Raw genomic sequence first — 20,152 nt, 5'->3', positions numbered from 1 at the left:
CAGGCAATCTCAGTGCTTCTTAGTGGAGCCAGACGCCTGATTCAATCACTGCTGAGACTTCACAATCAAAGCCCAACAATTCCACTGGGATGCGGCTTTAGGCCAGCCTCTAATTCTACTGGATGAAGTACAAATCTTTAATTCATTAGGTAGCACTCCTCTGTGCTAGGCTCCTGAGGCAGTTGCTCCAAAATATATTTCTGGGCTCCATAGTATATTCTCTGGAACTAAGCTGACATCATTTGAATTAAGACCAGATCCTCACACTGCTCCCATGCTGAATGTATTAAGGTCACTGGCATCAAGTTGATACCATCTAGAGTGAGTGGCACCAAGCCCTTTGTGCATTCGATCAGAATCTGACATCCTCTGGGACGTGGCTGGGACTAATCTACTCTGCACTTTCATCCCTGTTTTCTCTGCCACATTAGTGACTGGTCTTCCATTACATCCATAGTCTGAGAGTGTGGTCCTTGGATCAAAATAGCCACACCAGCTGGGGACTTGTAGTGTGAATTCTCAGCTACTCAATCAGAAACTGGGAGTGGAGCCTGGCAATCTGTGTTTTAACAAGCCCTCCCCCGATTCTGATGCACTGGAAAGTTTGAGAATGGCTGCAGTATGCCGTCACTCCCATAATCCTATTTCCTTGTTCCTGTATTGGTTCCCCACTGTTCTGATACACACCTCCCCACCCAAACTCTTCAGGGTGCCCTCTGGAGCACCTGTCCTACGATCAGAAAATCCCCCTGTAGCTACTACAGGTTCCAGGAATGTTCTCCATATGTCCTGGCATCAGTTGAAATCTGCTCCCTTCTAGAGCAGCCCTCTGTGATGGTGGATCAAACTCATATCTGTTTACCCTGGGACAGGCCCTTGTCCTCCTTCTCCCCATCACCATCTCTAGGCCATTACTTCTACCCCATCCTCTTGTAAAATCTCCTATTCCTTTGAGGCTCATGCCCTGTGGTTAATCCACCCTTCCCCTCTTCATCATTCAAATCTTTTGTACCAGGTTCATCCTGGGCCACTTCAAGTCCATAGTGATGGCTAACACCCAAGCCCCTCAATTTCTTGACTATCTTATCTCCAATGACCTTCTCCTTTGTCCTGTACTATTGACTTCCACAGTTACATTGAGAAACTTTGCACTTTGAAATTGCTTTCCCTCTCAAATCACAAATATAAGCATCCCGTTCCCCAACCACAGATTCTTGCGTTACAGTTTGCTCGGTCAGGTGTTTCCATTATGATCAGTCTCCAACCTCTTTGGGATACCTTGGCCCAAAAGCTCCCCTTTAACTCTCTTTACGCTGTCAACTCCTTCATTCCTTACCCAACTTTGATCGGATGGTCTGTCACTGCAATCAGCCTCTTGCAATTATCTTCATTTGCTTTGTTTTTCTGATCTTTTATCACTACTCTGGTCAAACCCAACATGGTTGACATCAACCATCAATACATCACATATTGAATGAGCATCCACTTTGTGACAGGTGCTTTTATAGACACTGAAGATGTAAAATGAACAAGACAGATCATGGCAAGAACCACCTAAGAAGTGGCTTTTGAGCAGAGAATTGTGGTGAGGTGAGAACCATGGCATGGGAGGACATTCTCAAGAAGACCAGGTGCAAAGACCTTGCAGTGGGAGTGTGCTTTGCCTGTAAGAGCAAGAGGACAGGTTGCCTGGAATGCAGAGAAGAGCAGATGAGGTTGGACAGACATCCAGAGCCCACATCATGAAGGCATTACAGACCCAAATGAAGACTTGGGACTTGGTCTGTCCAAAGAAGCCACTGAAAAGTTTTAAGCAGCTGATCAAAATAGTCTGACTTTTCTTTGAAAAAAAAAAAAAAACTGTGCAGAAATTATACTGTGGGGAAAGCATGGATGTAGCTGGGACATAGTGATGGGAATGTCACTGTGGTCCAACCCCAATTGGGAGATAAAGGTATTCAACTGTGGAGGTAACTATTGAGGCAGTCCCAGCATGGGTTGGAAAAGAATTACCAGACACACGGCATTTCAGAAGGGAGTGAGTTAATTAAGAACAAAGAGCAGAGATAATGTGGGCACTGCAAGTGCAGTGGGCCAACCTCCTGACAGACCGGGGAGAGTCGACCATCTTTGTGAGTTAATAGTCAATTTTTATAGCCTCAAGACAAAGGAAATTCCTGCTTCAAGGCTGGCATTAGGTGATTGGTTGGGGCACTCTAGGGTGTTTACTGGAGTGGGCATCTTTGCCTAATTGGGAGTTAGGAAGCTTGTTAGTGATCATCAGAGGGCTTCTGGCAACAGTTACAAAGGAGTTCAGTCAGCTTTGGAGGTGTCCTTGGTTCTGGATTTCTCTTCTGTGGCCTTGGTGCAAGGCCTCGCACCTGTGGCCTGGGGCAGGACTCAACAGTACCCATGTGCTTTCTCTGTACTTCTCTCTGAAAGTGCAGGCCCTGAACTAGCATCATCCGTATCCCCTGGAAATTTAGAAAGCAAATTCCTAAAGCACCCTCAATTCATTTACCTATATTTATTAAATTTCAGATCTCTTACCTCCCTTCATTCTCAGCAATTAGTCCTCACCTTCTGCTTCATGGCAGGGAGGGGGTGTGATAAAAGAATCTATCACGCAAAAATTTCTTCAATTTGTGGCTGCTGCTGCAGCTAAGTCACTTCAGTCGTGTCCGACTCTCTGTGACTCCATAGACAGCAGCCCACCAGGGTCCCCCGTCCCTGGGATTCTCCAGGCAAGAACACTGGAGTGGGTTTCCATTTCCTTCTCCAATGCATGAAAGTGAAAAGTGAAAGTGAAGTCACTCAGTTGTGTCCAACCCTTAGCAACCCCATGGACTTCAGCCTACCAGGCTCCCCCGTTCATGGGATTTTCCAGGCAAGAGTACTGGAGTGGGTTGCCATTGCCTTCTCCCAATTTGTGGCTACCATATCTATAAAATTATTTCCTTCTATTCATACTAAATAGGTATCCCTCCTCCTAACTGTAGCCTTTCCTACCTGTGAATGGCATTCATGAAGCCTTGTCTGCCAGAATGTTAAAAGTAAATAATTTCCCCCACTTCGACCACTAGCCACTAGTCTATCTCAAAGCCAAATATCTTAGAACACGTACTCTCTCTATCCTACAATCACCTTACTTTCTTTTTTTTTTTTTTTAATTTTTAAAATAATTTTATTTATTTATTTTTGGCTGCACTGGGTCTTCATTGCTGACATGGGCTTTCTCTTAGTTGCAGCAAGTGGGGACTACTCTCCAGTGCATGGGCTTCTAATTGGAGTGCACCTTACCTTCCTAACCTGCTTGAACCTGGCTTTGATTCCCACCATTCTTCTGGAAGATCTCTCACCAGGGTCCCCAATGATCGCTTGCTGCTAAAACAATAGAGAGCATTCAGCCTTGTCCCACAAGTATGCCTGTACTTCAGATTAAATTATTAGAATAATTTTGTATCAGTTTTATAAACAGCTGCCACCCCAACTCCACCCAATACCTCCACTCTTCTCACTCAGCCCCTTGCCCTTAGTTATCATCATCTAAGAAGACACTTGAGAATCCCTTGGACTGCAAGGAGATCCAACCAGTCCATTCTGAAGGAGATCAGCCCTGGGATTTCTTTGGAAGGAATGATGCTAAAGCTGAAACTCCAGTACTTTGGCCACCTCATGAGAAGAGTTGACTCACTGGAAAAGACTCTGATGCTGGGAGGGATTGGGGGCAGGAGAAGAAGGGGACGACCGAGGATGAGATGGCTGGATGGCATCACGGACTCGATGAACGTGAGTCTGAGTGAACTCCGGGAGTTGGTGATGGACAGGGAGGCCTGGTATGCTGCGATTCATGGGGTCGCAAAGAGTCGGACATGACTGAGTGACTGAACTGAACTGAACTGAACTGAACTGAATAACTAAGAGGTTAATGCCAGGACCAGAAAGGGTCTCTTTACCCAACTCCTGTGTCAGGCTAATATCCATTCTCCTTGGTTTGTGCCCAGCCACACCAGTTGTTAAACATTAAAAAAAAAAACAAAAAACCTTATCCAAGTTAAAATCAACACGTTTTCCAGACTCCATCTTCACTGTTTAGAACTACTTAGCACAATCAACAGTTTAAAACAATCTCTTCCTTTGATTTCTGTGATGCTACATTCTCCTGGTCTTCTTCCTGTGCCTCTCAGTTTCCTATTTGGACTTTCCTTGTTGACATCACCTTTATTTATTTATTTTTATTGGAGTACAGTTACAGTGCTGAGTCAGTTTCTGCTGTATGGCAAAGTGAATCAGCCATATGATATATATGTGTTAGTCATTCAATCGTGTCTGACCAACTCTTTTGAACTCCATGGACTGTAGCCTGCCATTCTCCTCTGTCGGTGGAATTCTCCAGGCAAGAATAGTGGAGTGGGTAGCCATTCCCTTCTCCAGGGAATCTTCCTGACCCAGGGATTGAACACAGGTCTCCTGCATTATAGGCAGATTCTTTACTGTCCGAGCCACCAGGGAAGCCCATATGTATGTATGTATCCCCTCTTTGGGGGACTTTCTTCCCATTTAGGTCTCCATAGAGCACTGAGTAGAGTCCCCTGTGCGATACAGTAGGTTCTCATTATTTATTTTGTACATAGTAGTGTACATATGTCAACCCCAATCTCCCAAGTCATCCCATCCCCCTTCCCCTTTGGTGTCCATATGTTTTTTCTCTACATATGTGTCTCTATTTCTGCTTTGCAAATAAGATCATCTATACCATTTTTCTACATTCTACATATATGCATTAACATTTAATATTTGTTTTTTTCTTTCTGACCCACTTCATTCTGTATGACAGTCTCCAGGTCTATCCACATCTCTGCAAATGACACCGTTTTGTTCCTTTTTATGGCTGAGTAATATTCCATTGTATATGTGTACCACAACTTCTTTATCCATTTCTCTGTTGATAGAAATTTAGTTGCTTTCATGTCCTGGCAGTTGTAAATAGTGCTGCAATGATCATTGGAGGGCATGAATCTTTTTGAATTATGGTTTTCTCCAGGTATATGCCCAGGAGTGGGATTGCTGGGTCACACGGTAGTTCAGTTTTTAGTTTTCAGAAAAACTTCGATACTGTTCTGCATATTGGCTGTATCAATTTACATTCCCACCAACAGTGTAAAAGAGTTCCCTTTTCTCCACACCCTCTCCAGCATTTACTGTTTGTAGAATTTTGATGATGGCCATCCTGACTGATTGAAATTTCTCGAAGATATGTTTGTCATTCTGATCATTTAGGCCTCTTTGATTCTAATGATAATATCCACATGAATGGGCAATTTCACAACGGTTTAACCTTCCTGTTCTATCATGCAGTGGCAGGTTGTGGAGCCATCAAGCTTTAAAAAATAAAAGAATAATATTGACTTTGTCTTACTTCTACAGGTTTATAGTATTTCTGGTGGGAAAGAGCATAGATTGTATTCTTTAGCCACGAGACATCATCTTTAAATGTTGGTATTGTCCTGGGTTTTCTTTTCTTTCTCTATAGATCTCACTTATTCTTACCTCAGAACTTCAATTAATATCTGTACATGAATGAACCCCACATTAAACATTTAACTAAGCTCTCCTCCAAGCTCCTGACCTAACTTAAATATGTGCTTAGCAAGTCATTTGGTGTCTCATAAAACCTACAAATGAAATGTATGAACTTGAACTTTCTGTCTTCTGGTTTCCTACCTGGTCCTGCTGCAGAGATGGTTCTACACCCACCTAGTTGCACAAAGCAGAAACCTAGGAGTCATCTGTGACTTCTCTCTCTCCCTTACCACCCTCTCATATTCCATCAATGACCACATTCTATTTGTTCATCCTCTAAGATACATGTAATATTTATTAAATCCATTCCCCCTTTATCCACTACCAGTCTCTGGTTCAAGCCCTGATCACCTCTTGCCTCAGTGATTAAAGTGGACTCTTGTATCCCTACATCCATATTTGCCTCCCTCCAAATCCATTTTCTATGAAACAGCCAGAGTGATCTTTTAAAAATGCAAATCTGATTAAACCTATATATCCTGTTTCACTCCCCTGGGGTTCAAAATAAGGTCACATTCCTCTTCATGTTCAAATCAGGTGACTGGGAGCCTTTAACTTGTCTCTCTTGTGTGATAACTTCACATTCCAAAGGTTCAGATGGTCTTAATAGATGGAACTGGAAAACCAGATCATATTCTTCTTTCAAATTTTATCTATTTATTTATGGCTGCGCTAGACCTTGGATGCTGTGCGCCGGCTGTTCCCTAGTAGCAGTGCTTAGGCTTCTCCTTGTGGTGGCTTCTCTTGTTGAGGACCATGGGGGTCTAGGGCACGGGGGCTTCAGTAGCTGTGGTGTGTGGGTTCAGTAGTTCTGGCTCTCAAGGCTCTAGCGCACAGGCACAGTCGTGTTACACAGGTTTAGTTGCTCTGTGGCATGTGGGATCATCCTGGACCAGGGATCAAACCCATGTCTCCTGCATTGGCAGGTGGATTCTTTACCACTCAGCCATCAGGAAAGGCCTGCTCATATTCTTTTCGACTGCTGTGACTGTCAGTAAAACACCAGACTCCACTGGTCCTCTGTCCTTGTCTCGTCCTTATCCGTTGCTGCACGATCTGCAGTGACCAGGCACAAATGTCCACCAGATAGCCCAAGGTAAGCCTTATTCAAGGAAAGGAGAGTATTTTGATTATCTAGGTTCAACAGTATTTCAGTTCTGGAAATAGGGGAAAATATCTTTCTTTCCCGAAGAAGGCAATGGCACCCCACTCCAGTATTCTTGCTTGGAAAATCCCATGGATGCAGGAGCCTGGTGGGCTGCAGTCCATGGGGTCGCGAAGAGTCGGACACGACTGAGGGACTTCACTTTCACTCTTCACTTTCCTGCATTGGAGAAGGAAATGGCAACCCACTCCAGTGTTCTTGCCTTGAGAATCCCAGGGACGGGGGAGCCTGGTGGGCTGCTGTCTATGGGGTCGCACAGAGTCGAACACGACTGAAGAGACTTAGCAGCAGCAGCAGCATCTTTCTTTCCAAGTGTTATGTTCATCTGTAACAGCACAATGCCATGGTGGGTGTGGGACTCAAGTGTTCAAGCTCTTCCCTCACACAGCTCATTTTGTTCACAAACATGGGTAAGGAGTGCTGGTAGGTGTCAAAAATTGCTTACATTTCCCTGGGGCAAAACGTTAGTGCCTTTATGAATTCAGTTCAGTTCAGTTTAGTCACTCAGTTGTGTCTGACTCTTGGCTACCCCATGGACTGCAGCACACCAGGCCTCCCTGTCCATCACCAACTCCTGGAGTCCTCCCAAACTCATGTCCATTGAGTCAGTGATGCCATCCAACCATCTCATCCTCTGTCGTCCCCTTCTCAGCCTGCCCTCAATCTTTCCCAGCATCAGAGTCTTTTCAAATGAGTCAGTTCTTTGCATCAGGTAGCCAAAGTATTGGAGTTTCAGCTTCAACATCAGTCCTTCCAATGAACACTCAGGACTGATATCCTTTTGGATGGACTAGTTGGATCTCCTTGCAGTCCAAGGGACTCTCAAGAGTCTTCTCCAACAACGCAGTTCAAAAGCATCAATTCTTTGGCTCTCATCTTTCTTTTCAGTCCAACTCTCACATCCATACATGACTACTGGAAAAACCATAGCCTTGACTAGATGGACCTTTGTTGGCAAAGTAATGTCTCTGCTTTTTAACATGCTATCTAGGTTGGTCATAACTTTCCTTACAAGGAGTAAGCATCTTTTAATTTCATGGCTGCAGTCACCATCTGCAGTGATTTTGGAGCCCCAAAAAATTAAGTCTGTCACTGTTTCCACTGTTTCCCTATTTGCCATGAAGTGATGGGATCAGATGCCATGATCTTAGTTTTCTGAATGTTGAGCTTTAAGCCAACTTTTTCACTCTCCTCTTTCACTTTCATCAAGAGGCTTTTTAGTTCCTCTTCATTTTCTGCCATAAAGGTGGTATCATCTGCATATCTGAGGTTATTGATATTTCCCCCAGCAATCTTGATTCCAGCTTGTGCTTCATCTAGCCCAGCATTTCTCATGATGTACTCTGCATGTAAGTTAAATAAACAGAGTGACTATATACAGCCTTGATGTACTCCTTTTCCTATTTGGAACCAGTCTGTTGTTCCATGTCCAGTTCTAACTGTTGCTTCCTGACCTGCATACAGATTTCTCAAGAGGCAGGTCAGGTGGTCTGGTATTCCCATCTCTTTCAGAATTTTCCACAGTTTATTGTGATTTATGAATTAGTGTATGCCAATTGATTTGTTCCTGCCCAAGTTTACTCCCATAACATTTAAGGCCTAAATGCAAAGGGTGTCGCCAGAGGCTGGCAGTATGATGTCTAATGCTAATCAGGATACACTTGAAGCTAAGGAGTTAGTTTAAGGGTTTACTTATTTCTGAGAAGTACTATATAAGTTTAAAGTGTACAGCTTAATGAGTTGGCTTACATACATCATGCAATGATTTTAGTGAATAACCATCATCTCAAATGGGCACAAAATTCAAGAAATAGAAGACAAATTTCTTTCCTTGTGATGAAGAGTCTTAGGATTTACTCTCTTTTGTGGATAACATACAGAAGTGTTAATTATAAATATCATATTGTACATTACATTCCTAGTACTTATAAGTGTAAATTTGTACCTTTCGACTACCTTCAAATAATTCCCCCTCCCCTCAACCCTTTGCCTCTGATAACCACAAATTTGATAACTTTTTCTTTTCCTTTTTTTCTGCCATGCTGTGAGGCATGTGGGATCTTACTTCCGTAACCAGGGATTGAACTCATGTCCCCTCTATTGGGAGCATGGAGTCTTAACCACTGGACCATCAGGGAAGTCCCTTTAAGTTTTTTTCTACAAGTTTGTTTTTGAAATATAGTTGACCTACAACACCATACTAATTCTTGTATACAACACAGTGATTCGATATTTCTATACCTTTCAAAGTGATCATCAAGAAACTCATTTTTAACCAAAATGTTCCTGTCACCTTCTAGTTCCTGTCTTTGGTAGGCTTTCTGATGACTAAGTCACAGAAGAATCCCAGAAGCTATCACTTCCTAACTCCTCACATCTAATCAGTCACTAATCCTTCCTTGATGATTCTATCTATGAGTATCCTTATAATTCAGCTCTAACATTGTTTTAATTCAAGCCTTTATCTATTCTCTTAACCTTCTAATCAGTTCCTACAGGTCACATTTTCTCAACTTCCAATCCAGCCTCCATGCTGCATTCACTGATCATTCTGAAATATGAATGGTCCCACCTCTGTTCTCTTTAAAACTTTTAATTAACACCCAGTGCCTATTGCAAGGAGAAGGCAATGGCACCCCACTCCAGTACTCTTGCCTGGAAAATCCCATGGACGGAGGAGCCTGGTAGGCTGCAGTCCATGGGGTCACTAAGAGTCGGATACGACTGAGCGACTTCAATTTCACTTTTCACTTTCATGCATTGGAGAAGGGAAATGGCAACCCACTCCAGTGTTCTTGCCTAGAGAATCCCAGGGACGGGGGAGCCTGGCGGGCTGCCATCTATGGGGTCGCACAGAGTCGGACATGACTGAAGTGACTTAGCAGCAGCAGCAGCCTATTGCAAGGATAGGATTCTTAATCTGAGAAGCATGAAGTAAATCCAGATGAACGGGCATCAGAGGAACTGTGGATTATATACATATTTTATGTGTGCATTTTCCCAATGAGATGGCCCATTTTAATCAGAACTTCAGGGGAATATATTTCCATAGAAAAGCTAAGACCTACAGTTTGAGCTCAAGTTGTTTAGCTGAGATGAAAAAGTTTTTTCATGACCTGGCCAGTCCTGCCATCTGTATCTCCCTCCTGCCATCTCTCCCCAGTTCTACTCCAATGATATAGAACTGCTATGATTCCTAAAATGTGCTATAAGACTTCATGCCTCCATGTGCTTTTGAACAAAGATCCGTCTAGTCAAGGCTATGGTTTTTCCAGTAGTCATGGATGGATGTGAGAGTTGGAATGTGAAGAAAGCTGAGCGCCGAAGAATTGATGTTTTTGAACTGTGTTGTTGGAGAAGACTCTTGAGAGTCCTGTGGACTGCCAAGGAGATCCAACCAGTCCATCCAAAAGGATATCAGTCCTGAGTGTTCATTGGAAGGACTGATGTTGAAGCTGAAACTCTAATACTTTGGCCACCTGATGCGAACAGCTGACTCATTTGAAAAGACCTGATAGTCCCTTGAACTCCAAGGAGATCCAACCCGTCCATTCTGAAGGAGATCAACCCTGGGATTTCTTTGGAAGGAATGATGCTAAAGTTGAAACTCCAGTACTTTGGCCACCTCATGCAAAGAGTTGACTCATTGGAAAAGACTTTGATGCTGGGAGGGATTGGGGGCAGGAGAAGAAGGGGATGACCGAGGATGAGATGGCTGGATGGCATCACCGACTCGATGGACGCTAGTCTGAGTGAACTCCAGGAGTTGGTGATGGATAGGGAGGCCTGGCGTGCTGCGATTCATGGGGTCACAAAGAGTCGGACACGACTGAGTGACTGGACTGAACTGAACTGAACTGATGCTGGGAAAGATTGAAGGCGGGAGGAGAAGGGGATGACAGAGGATGAGATGGTTGGATGGCATCACTGACTCAATGGACATGAGTTTGGGTGGACTCTGGGAGTTGGTAATGGACAGGGAGCCCTGGTGTGCTGCAGTCCATGGGGTTGCAAAGAGTAGGACATGACTGAGCAACTGAACTGAACTATGCTTTTCAGCATGTCGATCTCTTTGCAATGTCTTTCCTCCTTCCTTTATCAACTTTTGTCTGCTTGTAAAATTTATCTTTCAAAATCCAGCTCTGGCAACATCTCCAGACAGCCTTCCCTGGTTCACTCCTACAAAGAGTTAACCAATCCCAGTTAATAAGCCACCTCTCTTTCATATACAGGTGTCCAGTTTTGCCTGTATTTTTGATCATAAAAAATGGAAATATTTTAAGGAGACATTTTTTATGCTATATAACATACCTGCAGAAGTGATCAAACCATAAACATGTAGCAGCTCAGTAATTTTTATAAAGTGAATTTTACCTGTGTAACTACTCCTATGATCAAGAAATAGAACATTTCCAGGCCCCCCAAAGCCCCTCTTTTGCTTCATCCTAGTCATTGCTGCTGCTACTAAGTCGCTTCAGTCGTGTCCGCCTCTGTGCAACCCTATAGATGGCAGCCCACCAGGCTCCACCCTCCCTGGGATTCTCCAGGCAAGAACACTGGAGTAGGTTGCCATTTCCTTCTCCAATGCATGAAAGTGAAAAGTGAAGTCACTCATTTGTGTCCGACTCTTTCATGGACTGCAGCCTACCAGGCTCCTCCATCCATACGATTCTCCAGGTAAGAGTACCAGAGTGGGGTGCCATTGCCTTCTCCGATCCTAGTCATTACCTAACCCCAATATAACCACTGATCTGATTTCTTTTCATCACAAATTAGTGTGTCCATTTTAAAAAGTCTCATACTCTTGTATCTAGTTTCCTTGATTCAACATTCTGGATATTAGACTGGTCCATGCTGTTTCTAATGGAGGTGGCTTGTTGATTTTCAGGGCTGTATAGCATTTGTTTGTATGAATATACCACTTATATATCCTTTTTCATTATTGATGGACATTTGAATTGTTTCCATTTTTAGTTAGTAAGACCAATGTTGCTCTGAACATTCTTGATCATGTCTTTCAGTTACCATATATATACATTTCTATTAGGTGTATGTTAAAAAGTGAAATTTCTCCATTAAAGGGTATGTGAATATGCAGCATTAGGAGACACTGCCAAATACTGTTCTAAAATGGTGAGGTCAATGTATACTCCTGTTAATATTGTATAAGTGTTCCAGTTTCTCTACATTCTAACCATTATTCATCCATTTGTTTCCAAATTTTAGCCACTTTAGTGAAAGTATAGTAGTACCATGAGATATATTACACTTTTATTTCTTTATATGTCTACCCACCCATCCCCCCTTTTTTTCTGTCTATCCTTTTCAATCCTACTTTCCTTGAGGCCATGAGACTGTGTCTCATTCAGCATTGTGTGTTAACGTAGATGGTTTCCGGCACACACAAAGTACTAAGGAAGTGTTTCCTGAGTGACTACACAGTTTTCTGAGAAGTAATAAGGATCTGAGAAGACTTTCAAATGCCAAAATCAAGTTTTTAGGTAACCATCCATCTACCCTGCCTAAGTTTAAGTCAAGTGCTAATCGTCATACGTTTGAGTGTCCATCCACTGCCAGTACTATTCTTCTGGTACTTTCTCAAGGATTCCCTAGCTAGGTACTTTATAGCATTGGCCAGGAATGTAAATACCGGAACTGTGACAGTTCTAAACACAGAGTTAAGAGAGCTTGAAATACAATTGTATTTTCCCTGCTTTCTGGCAAAATCTGAGCTAACCAAAGCAGGGAAGAAGCTATTCTTGTTTAAAGATACCCAATGAAGCAAATCAAACCCACAATGAGATACCACTTCTCATTGAGACACATTCACTAGGATGACTATAATAAAAAAGGTGGATGATAGCAAATATTAGCGAGGGTTGGAGAAATTGGAAATTTCATACCAGACTGGTAAGGGTGTAAAACACTGTGGCTGCTTTGGAAATCAGTTTGGTAATTGCTCAGAAAGTTAAAGGTAAAGTTACCAGAAGACCCAGAAATTGTACTCTACATATATACCTAGAGAATTGAAAGTATGTTCACATAAAAACTTGTATGTGAATGTTCACAGCAGCATTATTCACAATAACCAAAGAGTGGAAATAAGCCAAATGTGCATCAGCTAATGAGTGATTAAACAGATTATTCTATGTACATACAATGGAAAATCATTCAGCCATTAAAAGGAATGAAATACATGCTACAACATGAGTGAATCTTGAAAATATTGTGCTAAGTGAAATAAATGAGACTCAAGGCTGCATATTGTATGTGTGCTAAGTCGCTTTAGTCATGTCTGACTCCTTGTGACCCCATGGATTGTAGCCTACCAGACTTCTCTGTCCACAGGGTTTTCCAGGCAAGAATACTGGAGTGGCTTGCCATTTCCTTCTCCAGGGGATCTTCCCAACCCAGGGATCAAACCAGCGTCTCTTAGTTATCCTATATTGGCAGGCAGGTTCTTTACTACTAGCACCACCTGGGAAAGTGAAAGTCGCTCAGTCATGTCCTACTCTGTGACCCCGTGGGCTACACAGTCCATGGAATTCTCCAGGCCAGAATACTGGAGTGGGTAGCCTTTCCCTTCTCCAGAGGATCTTCCCAACCCTGGGATCGAACCCAGGTCTCCTGCGGATTCTTATAGGTGGATTCTTTACCAGCTGAGCTATCAGGGAAGCCCAGCGACACCCGTGAAGCCCCACCAATATTGTATGGTGCCATCTATATAGAATATCCCCAGAAGACAAATCCATACAAACAGAAATTAGTAGCCAGGGGCTGGAGGAAGGGAAAATGGGGAATGGTCACTAATGAGTACATGCCACCTTTAGAGTGATACAAGTATGTTAAAATTGGATAACGATGATGATTGCATTACTCTGTGAATACACAAAAAACTACTGAACTGTACACTTTAACAGGGTGAATTTTATGGTGTTTTAATTACACCTCAATAAAGCTATTATACAACACATTAAAGTTAATTTTTTGGCATATTTTACTTATTTGAATTATTTGTATAAACTTCTGTAATTTAAAAACAAGTTTAAAAATATATTTATGATTCGTATTTTTCCTCTTGTGGAGATGTTGCACAAACATACTCTCACATTAACACCTCTCCTTTTTCTCTCATCAACCCAGCCTAGAATCCTAAAGCACTGGTGCCTTTCTTTCACTGGTGGTTATGTTTTTAATTAACTAATTAATTTTTGGTTGTGCTGGGTCTTTGTTGCAGTGCTTGGGCTTCTCATTGCGGTGGCTACTCCTTTTTTGCAGAGACAGGCTCCGTGGGCTTTAGCAGTTGTGGCTCATGGGCCCTATAATGCACAGGCTCCAGAAGTTGAGGTGCTGGGCTTCAGTTGCTTTGAGGCATGTGGAATCTTCCCAGAACAGGGATTGAACCCGTGTCCCCGCATCAGCAGGTGGATTCTTATTCACCGTACCACCAGGGAAGTCCTGGTGTCTGTTTTCTTTAGGTGGATGTTAATACTGCGTTCATGAAGTGTCACCAGCGCTAACCCAGAAGAACGCTAAGGAATGTGATCTTGCAGTAGGAGAGAGTAGCGAGCAGCATTTGGTTTATACAAGAGCAGCCTAGGCAAAGGAGGGGCTGGTTCCTTCCCTCAGTGTCCTTTGGAACAGTGGCTTAATGGGGTTTGACTAACCTGTCCAATATCCCCATCTATTAAAAATTTTTTAAAACAATATTTTAAAAAGATTTTATTGGAGTATAGTTGATTTATAATGCTGTATTAGTTTCAGGTATATAGCAAAGTGAATCAGTTATACACATAATCATTCTCTTTTAGATTCTTTTCCTGGAGAAGGCAATGGCACCCCACTCCAGCACTCTTGCCTGGAAAATCCCATGAATGGAGGAGCCTGGTAGGCTGCAGTCCATGGGGTCGCTAAGAGTCGGACACGACTGAGCGACTTAACTTCACTTTCACTTTTCACTTTCATGCATTGGAGAAGGAAATGGCAACCCACTCCAGTATTCTTGCCTGGAGAATCCCAGGGACGGGGGACCCTGGTGGACTGCCGTCTATGGGGTCGCACAGAGTCAGACATGACTGAAGTGACTTAGCTAAGCTTAGCTTAGCTTTCCTGCAACATCTATTTTCTTCTCTTCTGGCCTGTTAAAGAGGAAAATACAAAACAAACAGCAGCAGAAACTGTGATATTCTGATATATTGCAATATATTACTGTCATCATTGATGACTTTTAAAAATTTCTTCTCCCCTAGTTTTTCTTTGTTCCAATCTTTAAAGAAAAAATTCCTCTAATACTGTGCTTCTCGAAATGTGGTTTCTAGACCCACAGCAGCAGCACTAGAGGACTTGCTAGAAATCAAAATCATGGGCCTGTCCCACATCTGCACCAGGCTTCTGACACTGTGGGGGTGGGGCCCCATAAGCCCAGCGTTGAGAAGTCCTCCTAGTGATTCTGAAGCATAGCGCATGCTGTAGTACCATTAATCATGCCCCCCTTTCTTAGCCAGCAGCTTTTCAGTATAATATACAGTAGTAGGCAGTATAGATTTGCTGAGTCACCTCCCTTTCCCTTAACCCTGAGCAGTCCATTCACCACTCTGGGATTCTCTCCAGCGAATGTTTCCTCAACGTTTTCTCTCCAATCTTGGAATCTGATTGCTCCTTTCTGAATAGAATTTGCGGTGCTTTTCATTGTTTCTGGGGATTGCCAACAATGCCCTACTTAAGAGATCCTCATAGCCCTTGCTGGCAAGAAAGATAAGAGGATGTCATGAAAAGAGGTATTTTTGTTTGAATGTTTATGAAACATTATGAAACATTTTTTTGTGAAAATAAGTGCCCCACTTCAATTTACAAACTTGAATGTGCAAAGGGGAATTTGATTTTTAAAATACATATCCCTAAGTCTCAGATTCTGGGATGTAGATATACTATGTGGGGTAGAGTCCAGTTGTCTTCACGCTCATAAATGACCCTGGTGATTCTGAAGGTGGTGGGCCTTGCTCCCTTTGAGAAACACCGCACAAAGCAGGAGATTTAGGGTGGGGGTGGGGCTTCCAGAACTCTCCCCTTTCCAAAGTTGATGCTCACTGGAAAATTCTACAGTTAAAAAAAAAAGTAACACAGAACCTATACCTTTTCAGGACCTTTTTCATATCTTTAATTTAGTGACTTAATGTTTAGGAAATCGTTTAGTCAAGTTCTTTGACTCTCAAGATTAAAAAAAAAAGTTATTAACACCTGAAAGGTAAACCATTAATGTAGCAGCTGTTTTTTCAGATGTGAAAGTTATTCTTGAATAATACATATGCTGACCAGTTGTAGAAACTATCCTGAATAAAGTACCTTTATTTTATGCTTATATTCTCCTAGTAACTTCGAGACATAGAAAGTTATATTCCTTCTAAAGTTTGTGTGGCAGTTGTCACTGTGAAGGAAATTCTTTTTCTTAGATTATTGTTCAAAGTGGATCGTATATATCAATATTAGTGAGTGAAATGAATACAGCCTGAAAGAGACCATGATTATGCATCAAGTGCTAGGATTCAAGGTGATTATCTGTTCCCAGTTTAGTGTTACATCCTTTCACACTTTCTAGGGATTTTTTTCTGCCAATGTCATCTCAATATTTTTACTTGTAAAGCACTGGAAAAATTACTGCATTTTAAGTCTCATAAAATAGAAGAGTTGCCAACCTCCCTATTACTGGCATTTGGACTTTGATAATACTGTGGGATATTTAGACGCATCCTTGGCCTCCACCCACTAGATGTCAGTAGCACCTCCCCCTCAAGCTGTGACAACTTCTACTCCAGACATTGCCAAATATCTTTAGGGGGGCAATATCACAAGTTGAGAACCACTGAAATAGAAACATCAAGTTAAAAGAATGTACAATTCACTTAAGTAGCCATACAGAACATTTTAATGCCTGCAGTCAAAGTATTTTTGCTTTTATGTTGAAAACAGTGCGTCGCTTCTAGGAGTGTTCAATGAGAAACAACACTATTTTGTGAAATCTGAGAAAACTATTCTGGACACATTGTAGCTCTGTTAAATAAGAAGCGGATTTCGAAGCATAAAATTACAATCAAGAAAAAGCGGACATCAGAAAATGTAAGTGGAAAAGAAGATTATCACAATGGAACAGGGGAAAGAGCACCACGGACCAGTGATGGCAATGCTGCAGTGATACAATGACATACTAGTAGGCAATACTTACTGACAAAATATTTGTGCCAGGCATGTTATTGCTTCTGCAGATACAGAGATGAAAAACAATGTTTTCTTCCATTGAAAAGCTCAGAGTTCAGGGACACAGACAAATTATATTATCATAAAATAAGAATGTACTGGAAAAATTATGATAGAAATGTCTACTGCTGACTTGTAATAAAATAACTGAAAAATAATCTTAGCTGTGTGAGCAGGGTAGTTCATACCTGGCCAGGTTTCTGTCAACTTGACACAGAAAATCAGTTAAAATAATTCAGGCAAAAGTTCTCTTCTGCAACAAATAAGCTTGAAACATTAGCTTATTGGGTGATGTGAGTTGAAGCAGCTGAACTATTTTGCCAAAATGATCAGGATAAGTGGTTCAATTATTCAGTTCTCTAGACTGTGATGTCAGAGTGCTATTGTCTAATGAATTAAACAAATGAACTTCAACTTGGGAGATTTGTGTTTTTAAAACATTGAGTATAACTTTAATACCAGGGTTTTTGGAGAAAGTATTTTCCATTTATAGACATTTTCTGCTCTCCCACTGGCTTACTGGGAAAACTCTTTAATTTTCCTATTTCTTCAGTGATACTATAACTCCAAGTACCACGTGGCTCTTCAGCAGAAGAAAAGGTAAAAAGAGAAAGTATTAAAAATTCACATAAATGTAGATTCAGTTGCTTTTTTGTCAGGTGGGATATAGACAAATTTGGTTTGCTGGGATGGTGGCTTTGGGCTGAGTGAGGTTAAAGATACTGCTTTGTCTTAAATTCGTTGTCTTTTTGCACCTGCTGACCTGAATAAACAACTACAAGAATGTCAGAAAACCAAGGACATGGGACTGGGATAACACTGTTGGAAGTGAGAACACAACAGCTATGTATGTCTACCAAGTTATTTCTGGCTCACCTGGCTTCCTTTTAGGCATCGGATAGGATAGCATCTCTTGGTTGGATGGGGTCATGTGATTCTTTTTAGCTAATGAGGTGTGAGCACGCAGGACACAAGTCTACTCTCTGGAGTATCTGACTGCTTGAGAAACACTCAAGCTCTTTCTCCTCATGGCATAGTAATTAGCAGTACTTGAGACATGGTTTCTCTATCAGCTTGAACCTGAGTGCTGTGAGCAGAGCCCTCTGCTGAACCATGATGGGTATGGGTCATTTGTTTTAAGCCAGAGTTTGGCAAAGTTCTTCTGTAAAGGATGAGACAGTATTTTAGGTTTTGCATGTCATAATGTCTCTATCACTATTCCTCTACTCTGCTGTTCTGTGGCATGAGAGGCCATAAAAAAATATGTACGAGAATGGATGTGGCTGTGTCCCCTACCTCCCCAAACTATTTATAAAAGCAGACAGAGGACCACTTGGTTCAGGGACTATAGTTTGCAGATCCCTATTTTAAGTCACAGCTTTCAGGACTGTTCAGTCAGTCAGTCAGTTCAGTCACTCAGTCGTGTCCGACTCTTTGTGACCCCATGAATTGCAGCACGCCAGGCCTCCCTGTCCACCACCAACTCTGGGAGTTCACTCAAACTCACGTCCATTGAGTTGGTGATGCCATCCAGCCATCTCATCCTCGGTCGTCCCCTTCTCCTCCTGTCCCCAATCCCTCCCAGCATCAGAGTCTTTTCCAATGATTCAACTCTTCACATGAGGTGGCCAAAGTACTGGAGTTTCAGCTTCAGCATCAGTCCTTCCAAAGAACACCCAGGAGTGATCTCCTTTAGAATGGACTGGTTGGGTCTCCTTGCAGTCCAAGGGACTCTCAAGAGTCTTCTCCAATACCACAGTTCAAAAGCATCAATTCTTCGGCGCTCAGCTTTCTTCACAGTCCAACTCTCACATCCATACATGACTACTGGAAAAACCACAGTTCAAAAGCATCAATTCTTCGGCACTCAGCTTTCTTCACAGTCCAACTCTCATATTCATACATGACTACTGGAAAAACCATAGCCTTGACTAGATGGACCTTTGTTGGCAAAGTAATGTCTCTGCTTTTTAATATGCTATCTAGGTTGGTCATAACTTTCCTTCCAAGGAGAAGCGTCTTCAGGACTGTTACTGCAGCATAATAACCTAGCCTATCATGATACCCTGTGGGCCGAGATGAATCCCCAAATGACAGTCTTTATCATGTGTTGTCATGTATCCTTTCTTTCAACAATCCACTTTCTCTTTTCTTGAAGCCTAATTTAACTGACCAGTCTCTTCATGTTCCAGTAACTGCTATTGCATAATGTGCCAAAGAAAGGCAGAAAAGGCCTTTCCTTCTTAACACCTAATCACAAGACCGCTTCAGCTCAAACCTGAATCACCACAGGTCTCCAAGTCACCGGTTCTCATATTTTAGCAGGTATCAGAATCACCCAGAGACCACAGATTGCCGGGTTTTACCTTAAGTTTTTGATTTTATTAGGTTTGGGAAGAATTTGTCTAGTAGTTCATGTCTGATCTTAAAGACATCAAGTTCTAATAAAGCAGTAAAAAACTTTCAGATTTCACTGGGCATACAAATTGGTTGAGAAGCTTGTTAAAATGCAGATTACCTCTGCAGATTTGGGGTGGGGCCTGAGATTTTGATAGTCATAGTGGTCAGACTGAGGACACTAATTGCTGCAAGAAGCTAAAAGATTCTAATCTTCCTTTCTAGCCCTTAGCATAGTGTTTATACTAGAGCCAAGCACAGTTCTGTGCTTAAGTCTTGAATAACCTCAGGTCAACTTTGACTTCACTCACACCTAATGAGTTAGCAAATCCTTTTGGTTCTGCTATCACTATGTATTTATAAAGCATCCAATCACTTGTCACCACCTTTACGGTAACACCCTGACCTTGACCATCTCTGGGCTGGATTATTTCAACAGCCTCTTAATTGGCCTCCCAGCCTCTGCTCTTGCTCCACACCCCCCTCACTTCTCACATTTACTGTAAATTCTTTATATAGCAGCAAGAGGGTTTCTTGAAAACCCAGGTGGATTAGGTTACTCTCCTGTTTAAGACTATGCACACAGTGACTCCCCATTTCATTCAGCAAAAGCCAAAGTGCTTAGTGGTCTATCAGGCTTTACCTGCTGGCTCTCTTTTATATCTTATACCTCATCTCCTACTCTGCTCTTGCCACTCTGGCCTCCTTGCTCATCCTTGCACACACCAAGCACACTCCCATCTCAGATCCTGGCAC

The sequence above is a fragment of the Capra hircus genome, chromosome 15 (assembly GCF_001704415.2).
Source record: "Capra hircus breed San Clemente chromosome 15, ASM170441v1, whole genome shotgun sequence".
NCBI lineage: Eukaryota > Metazoa > Chordata > Mammalia > Artiodactyla > Bovidae > Capra > Capra hircus.
This window is presented reverse-complemented; position numbering follows the sequence as displayed.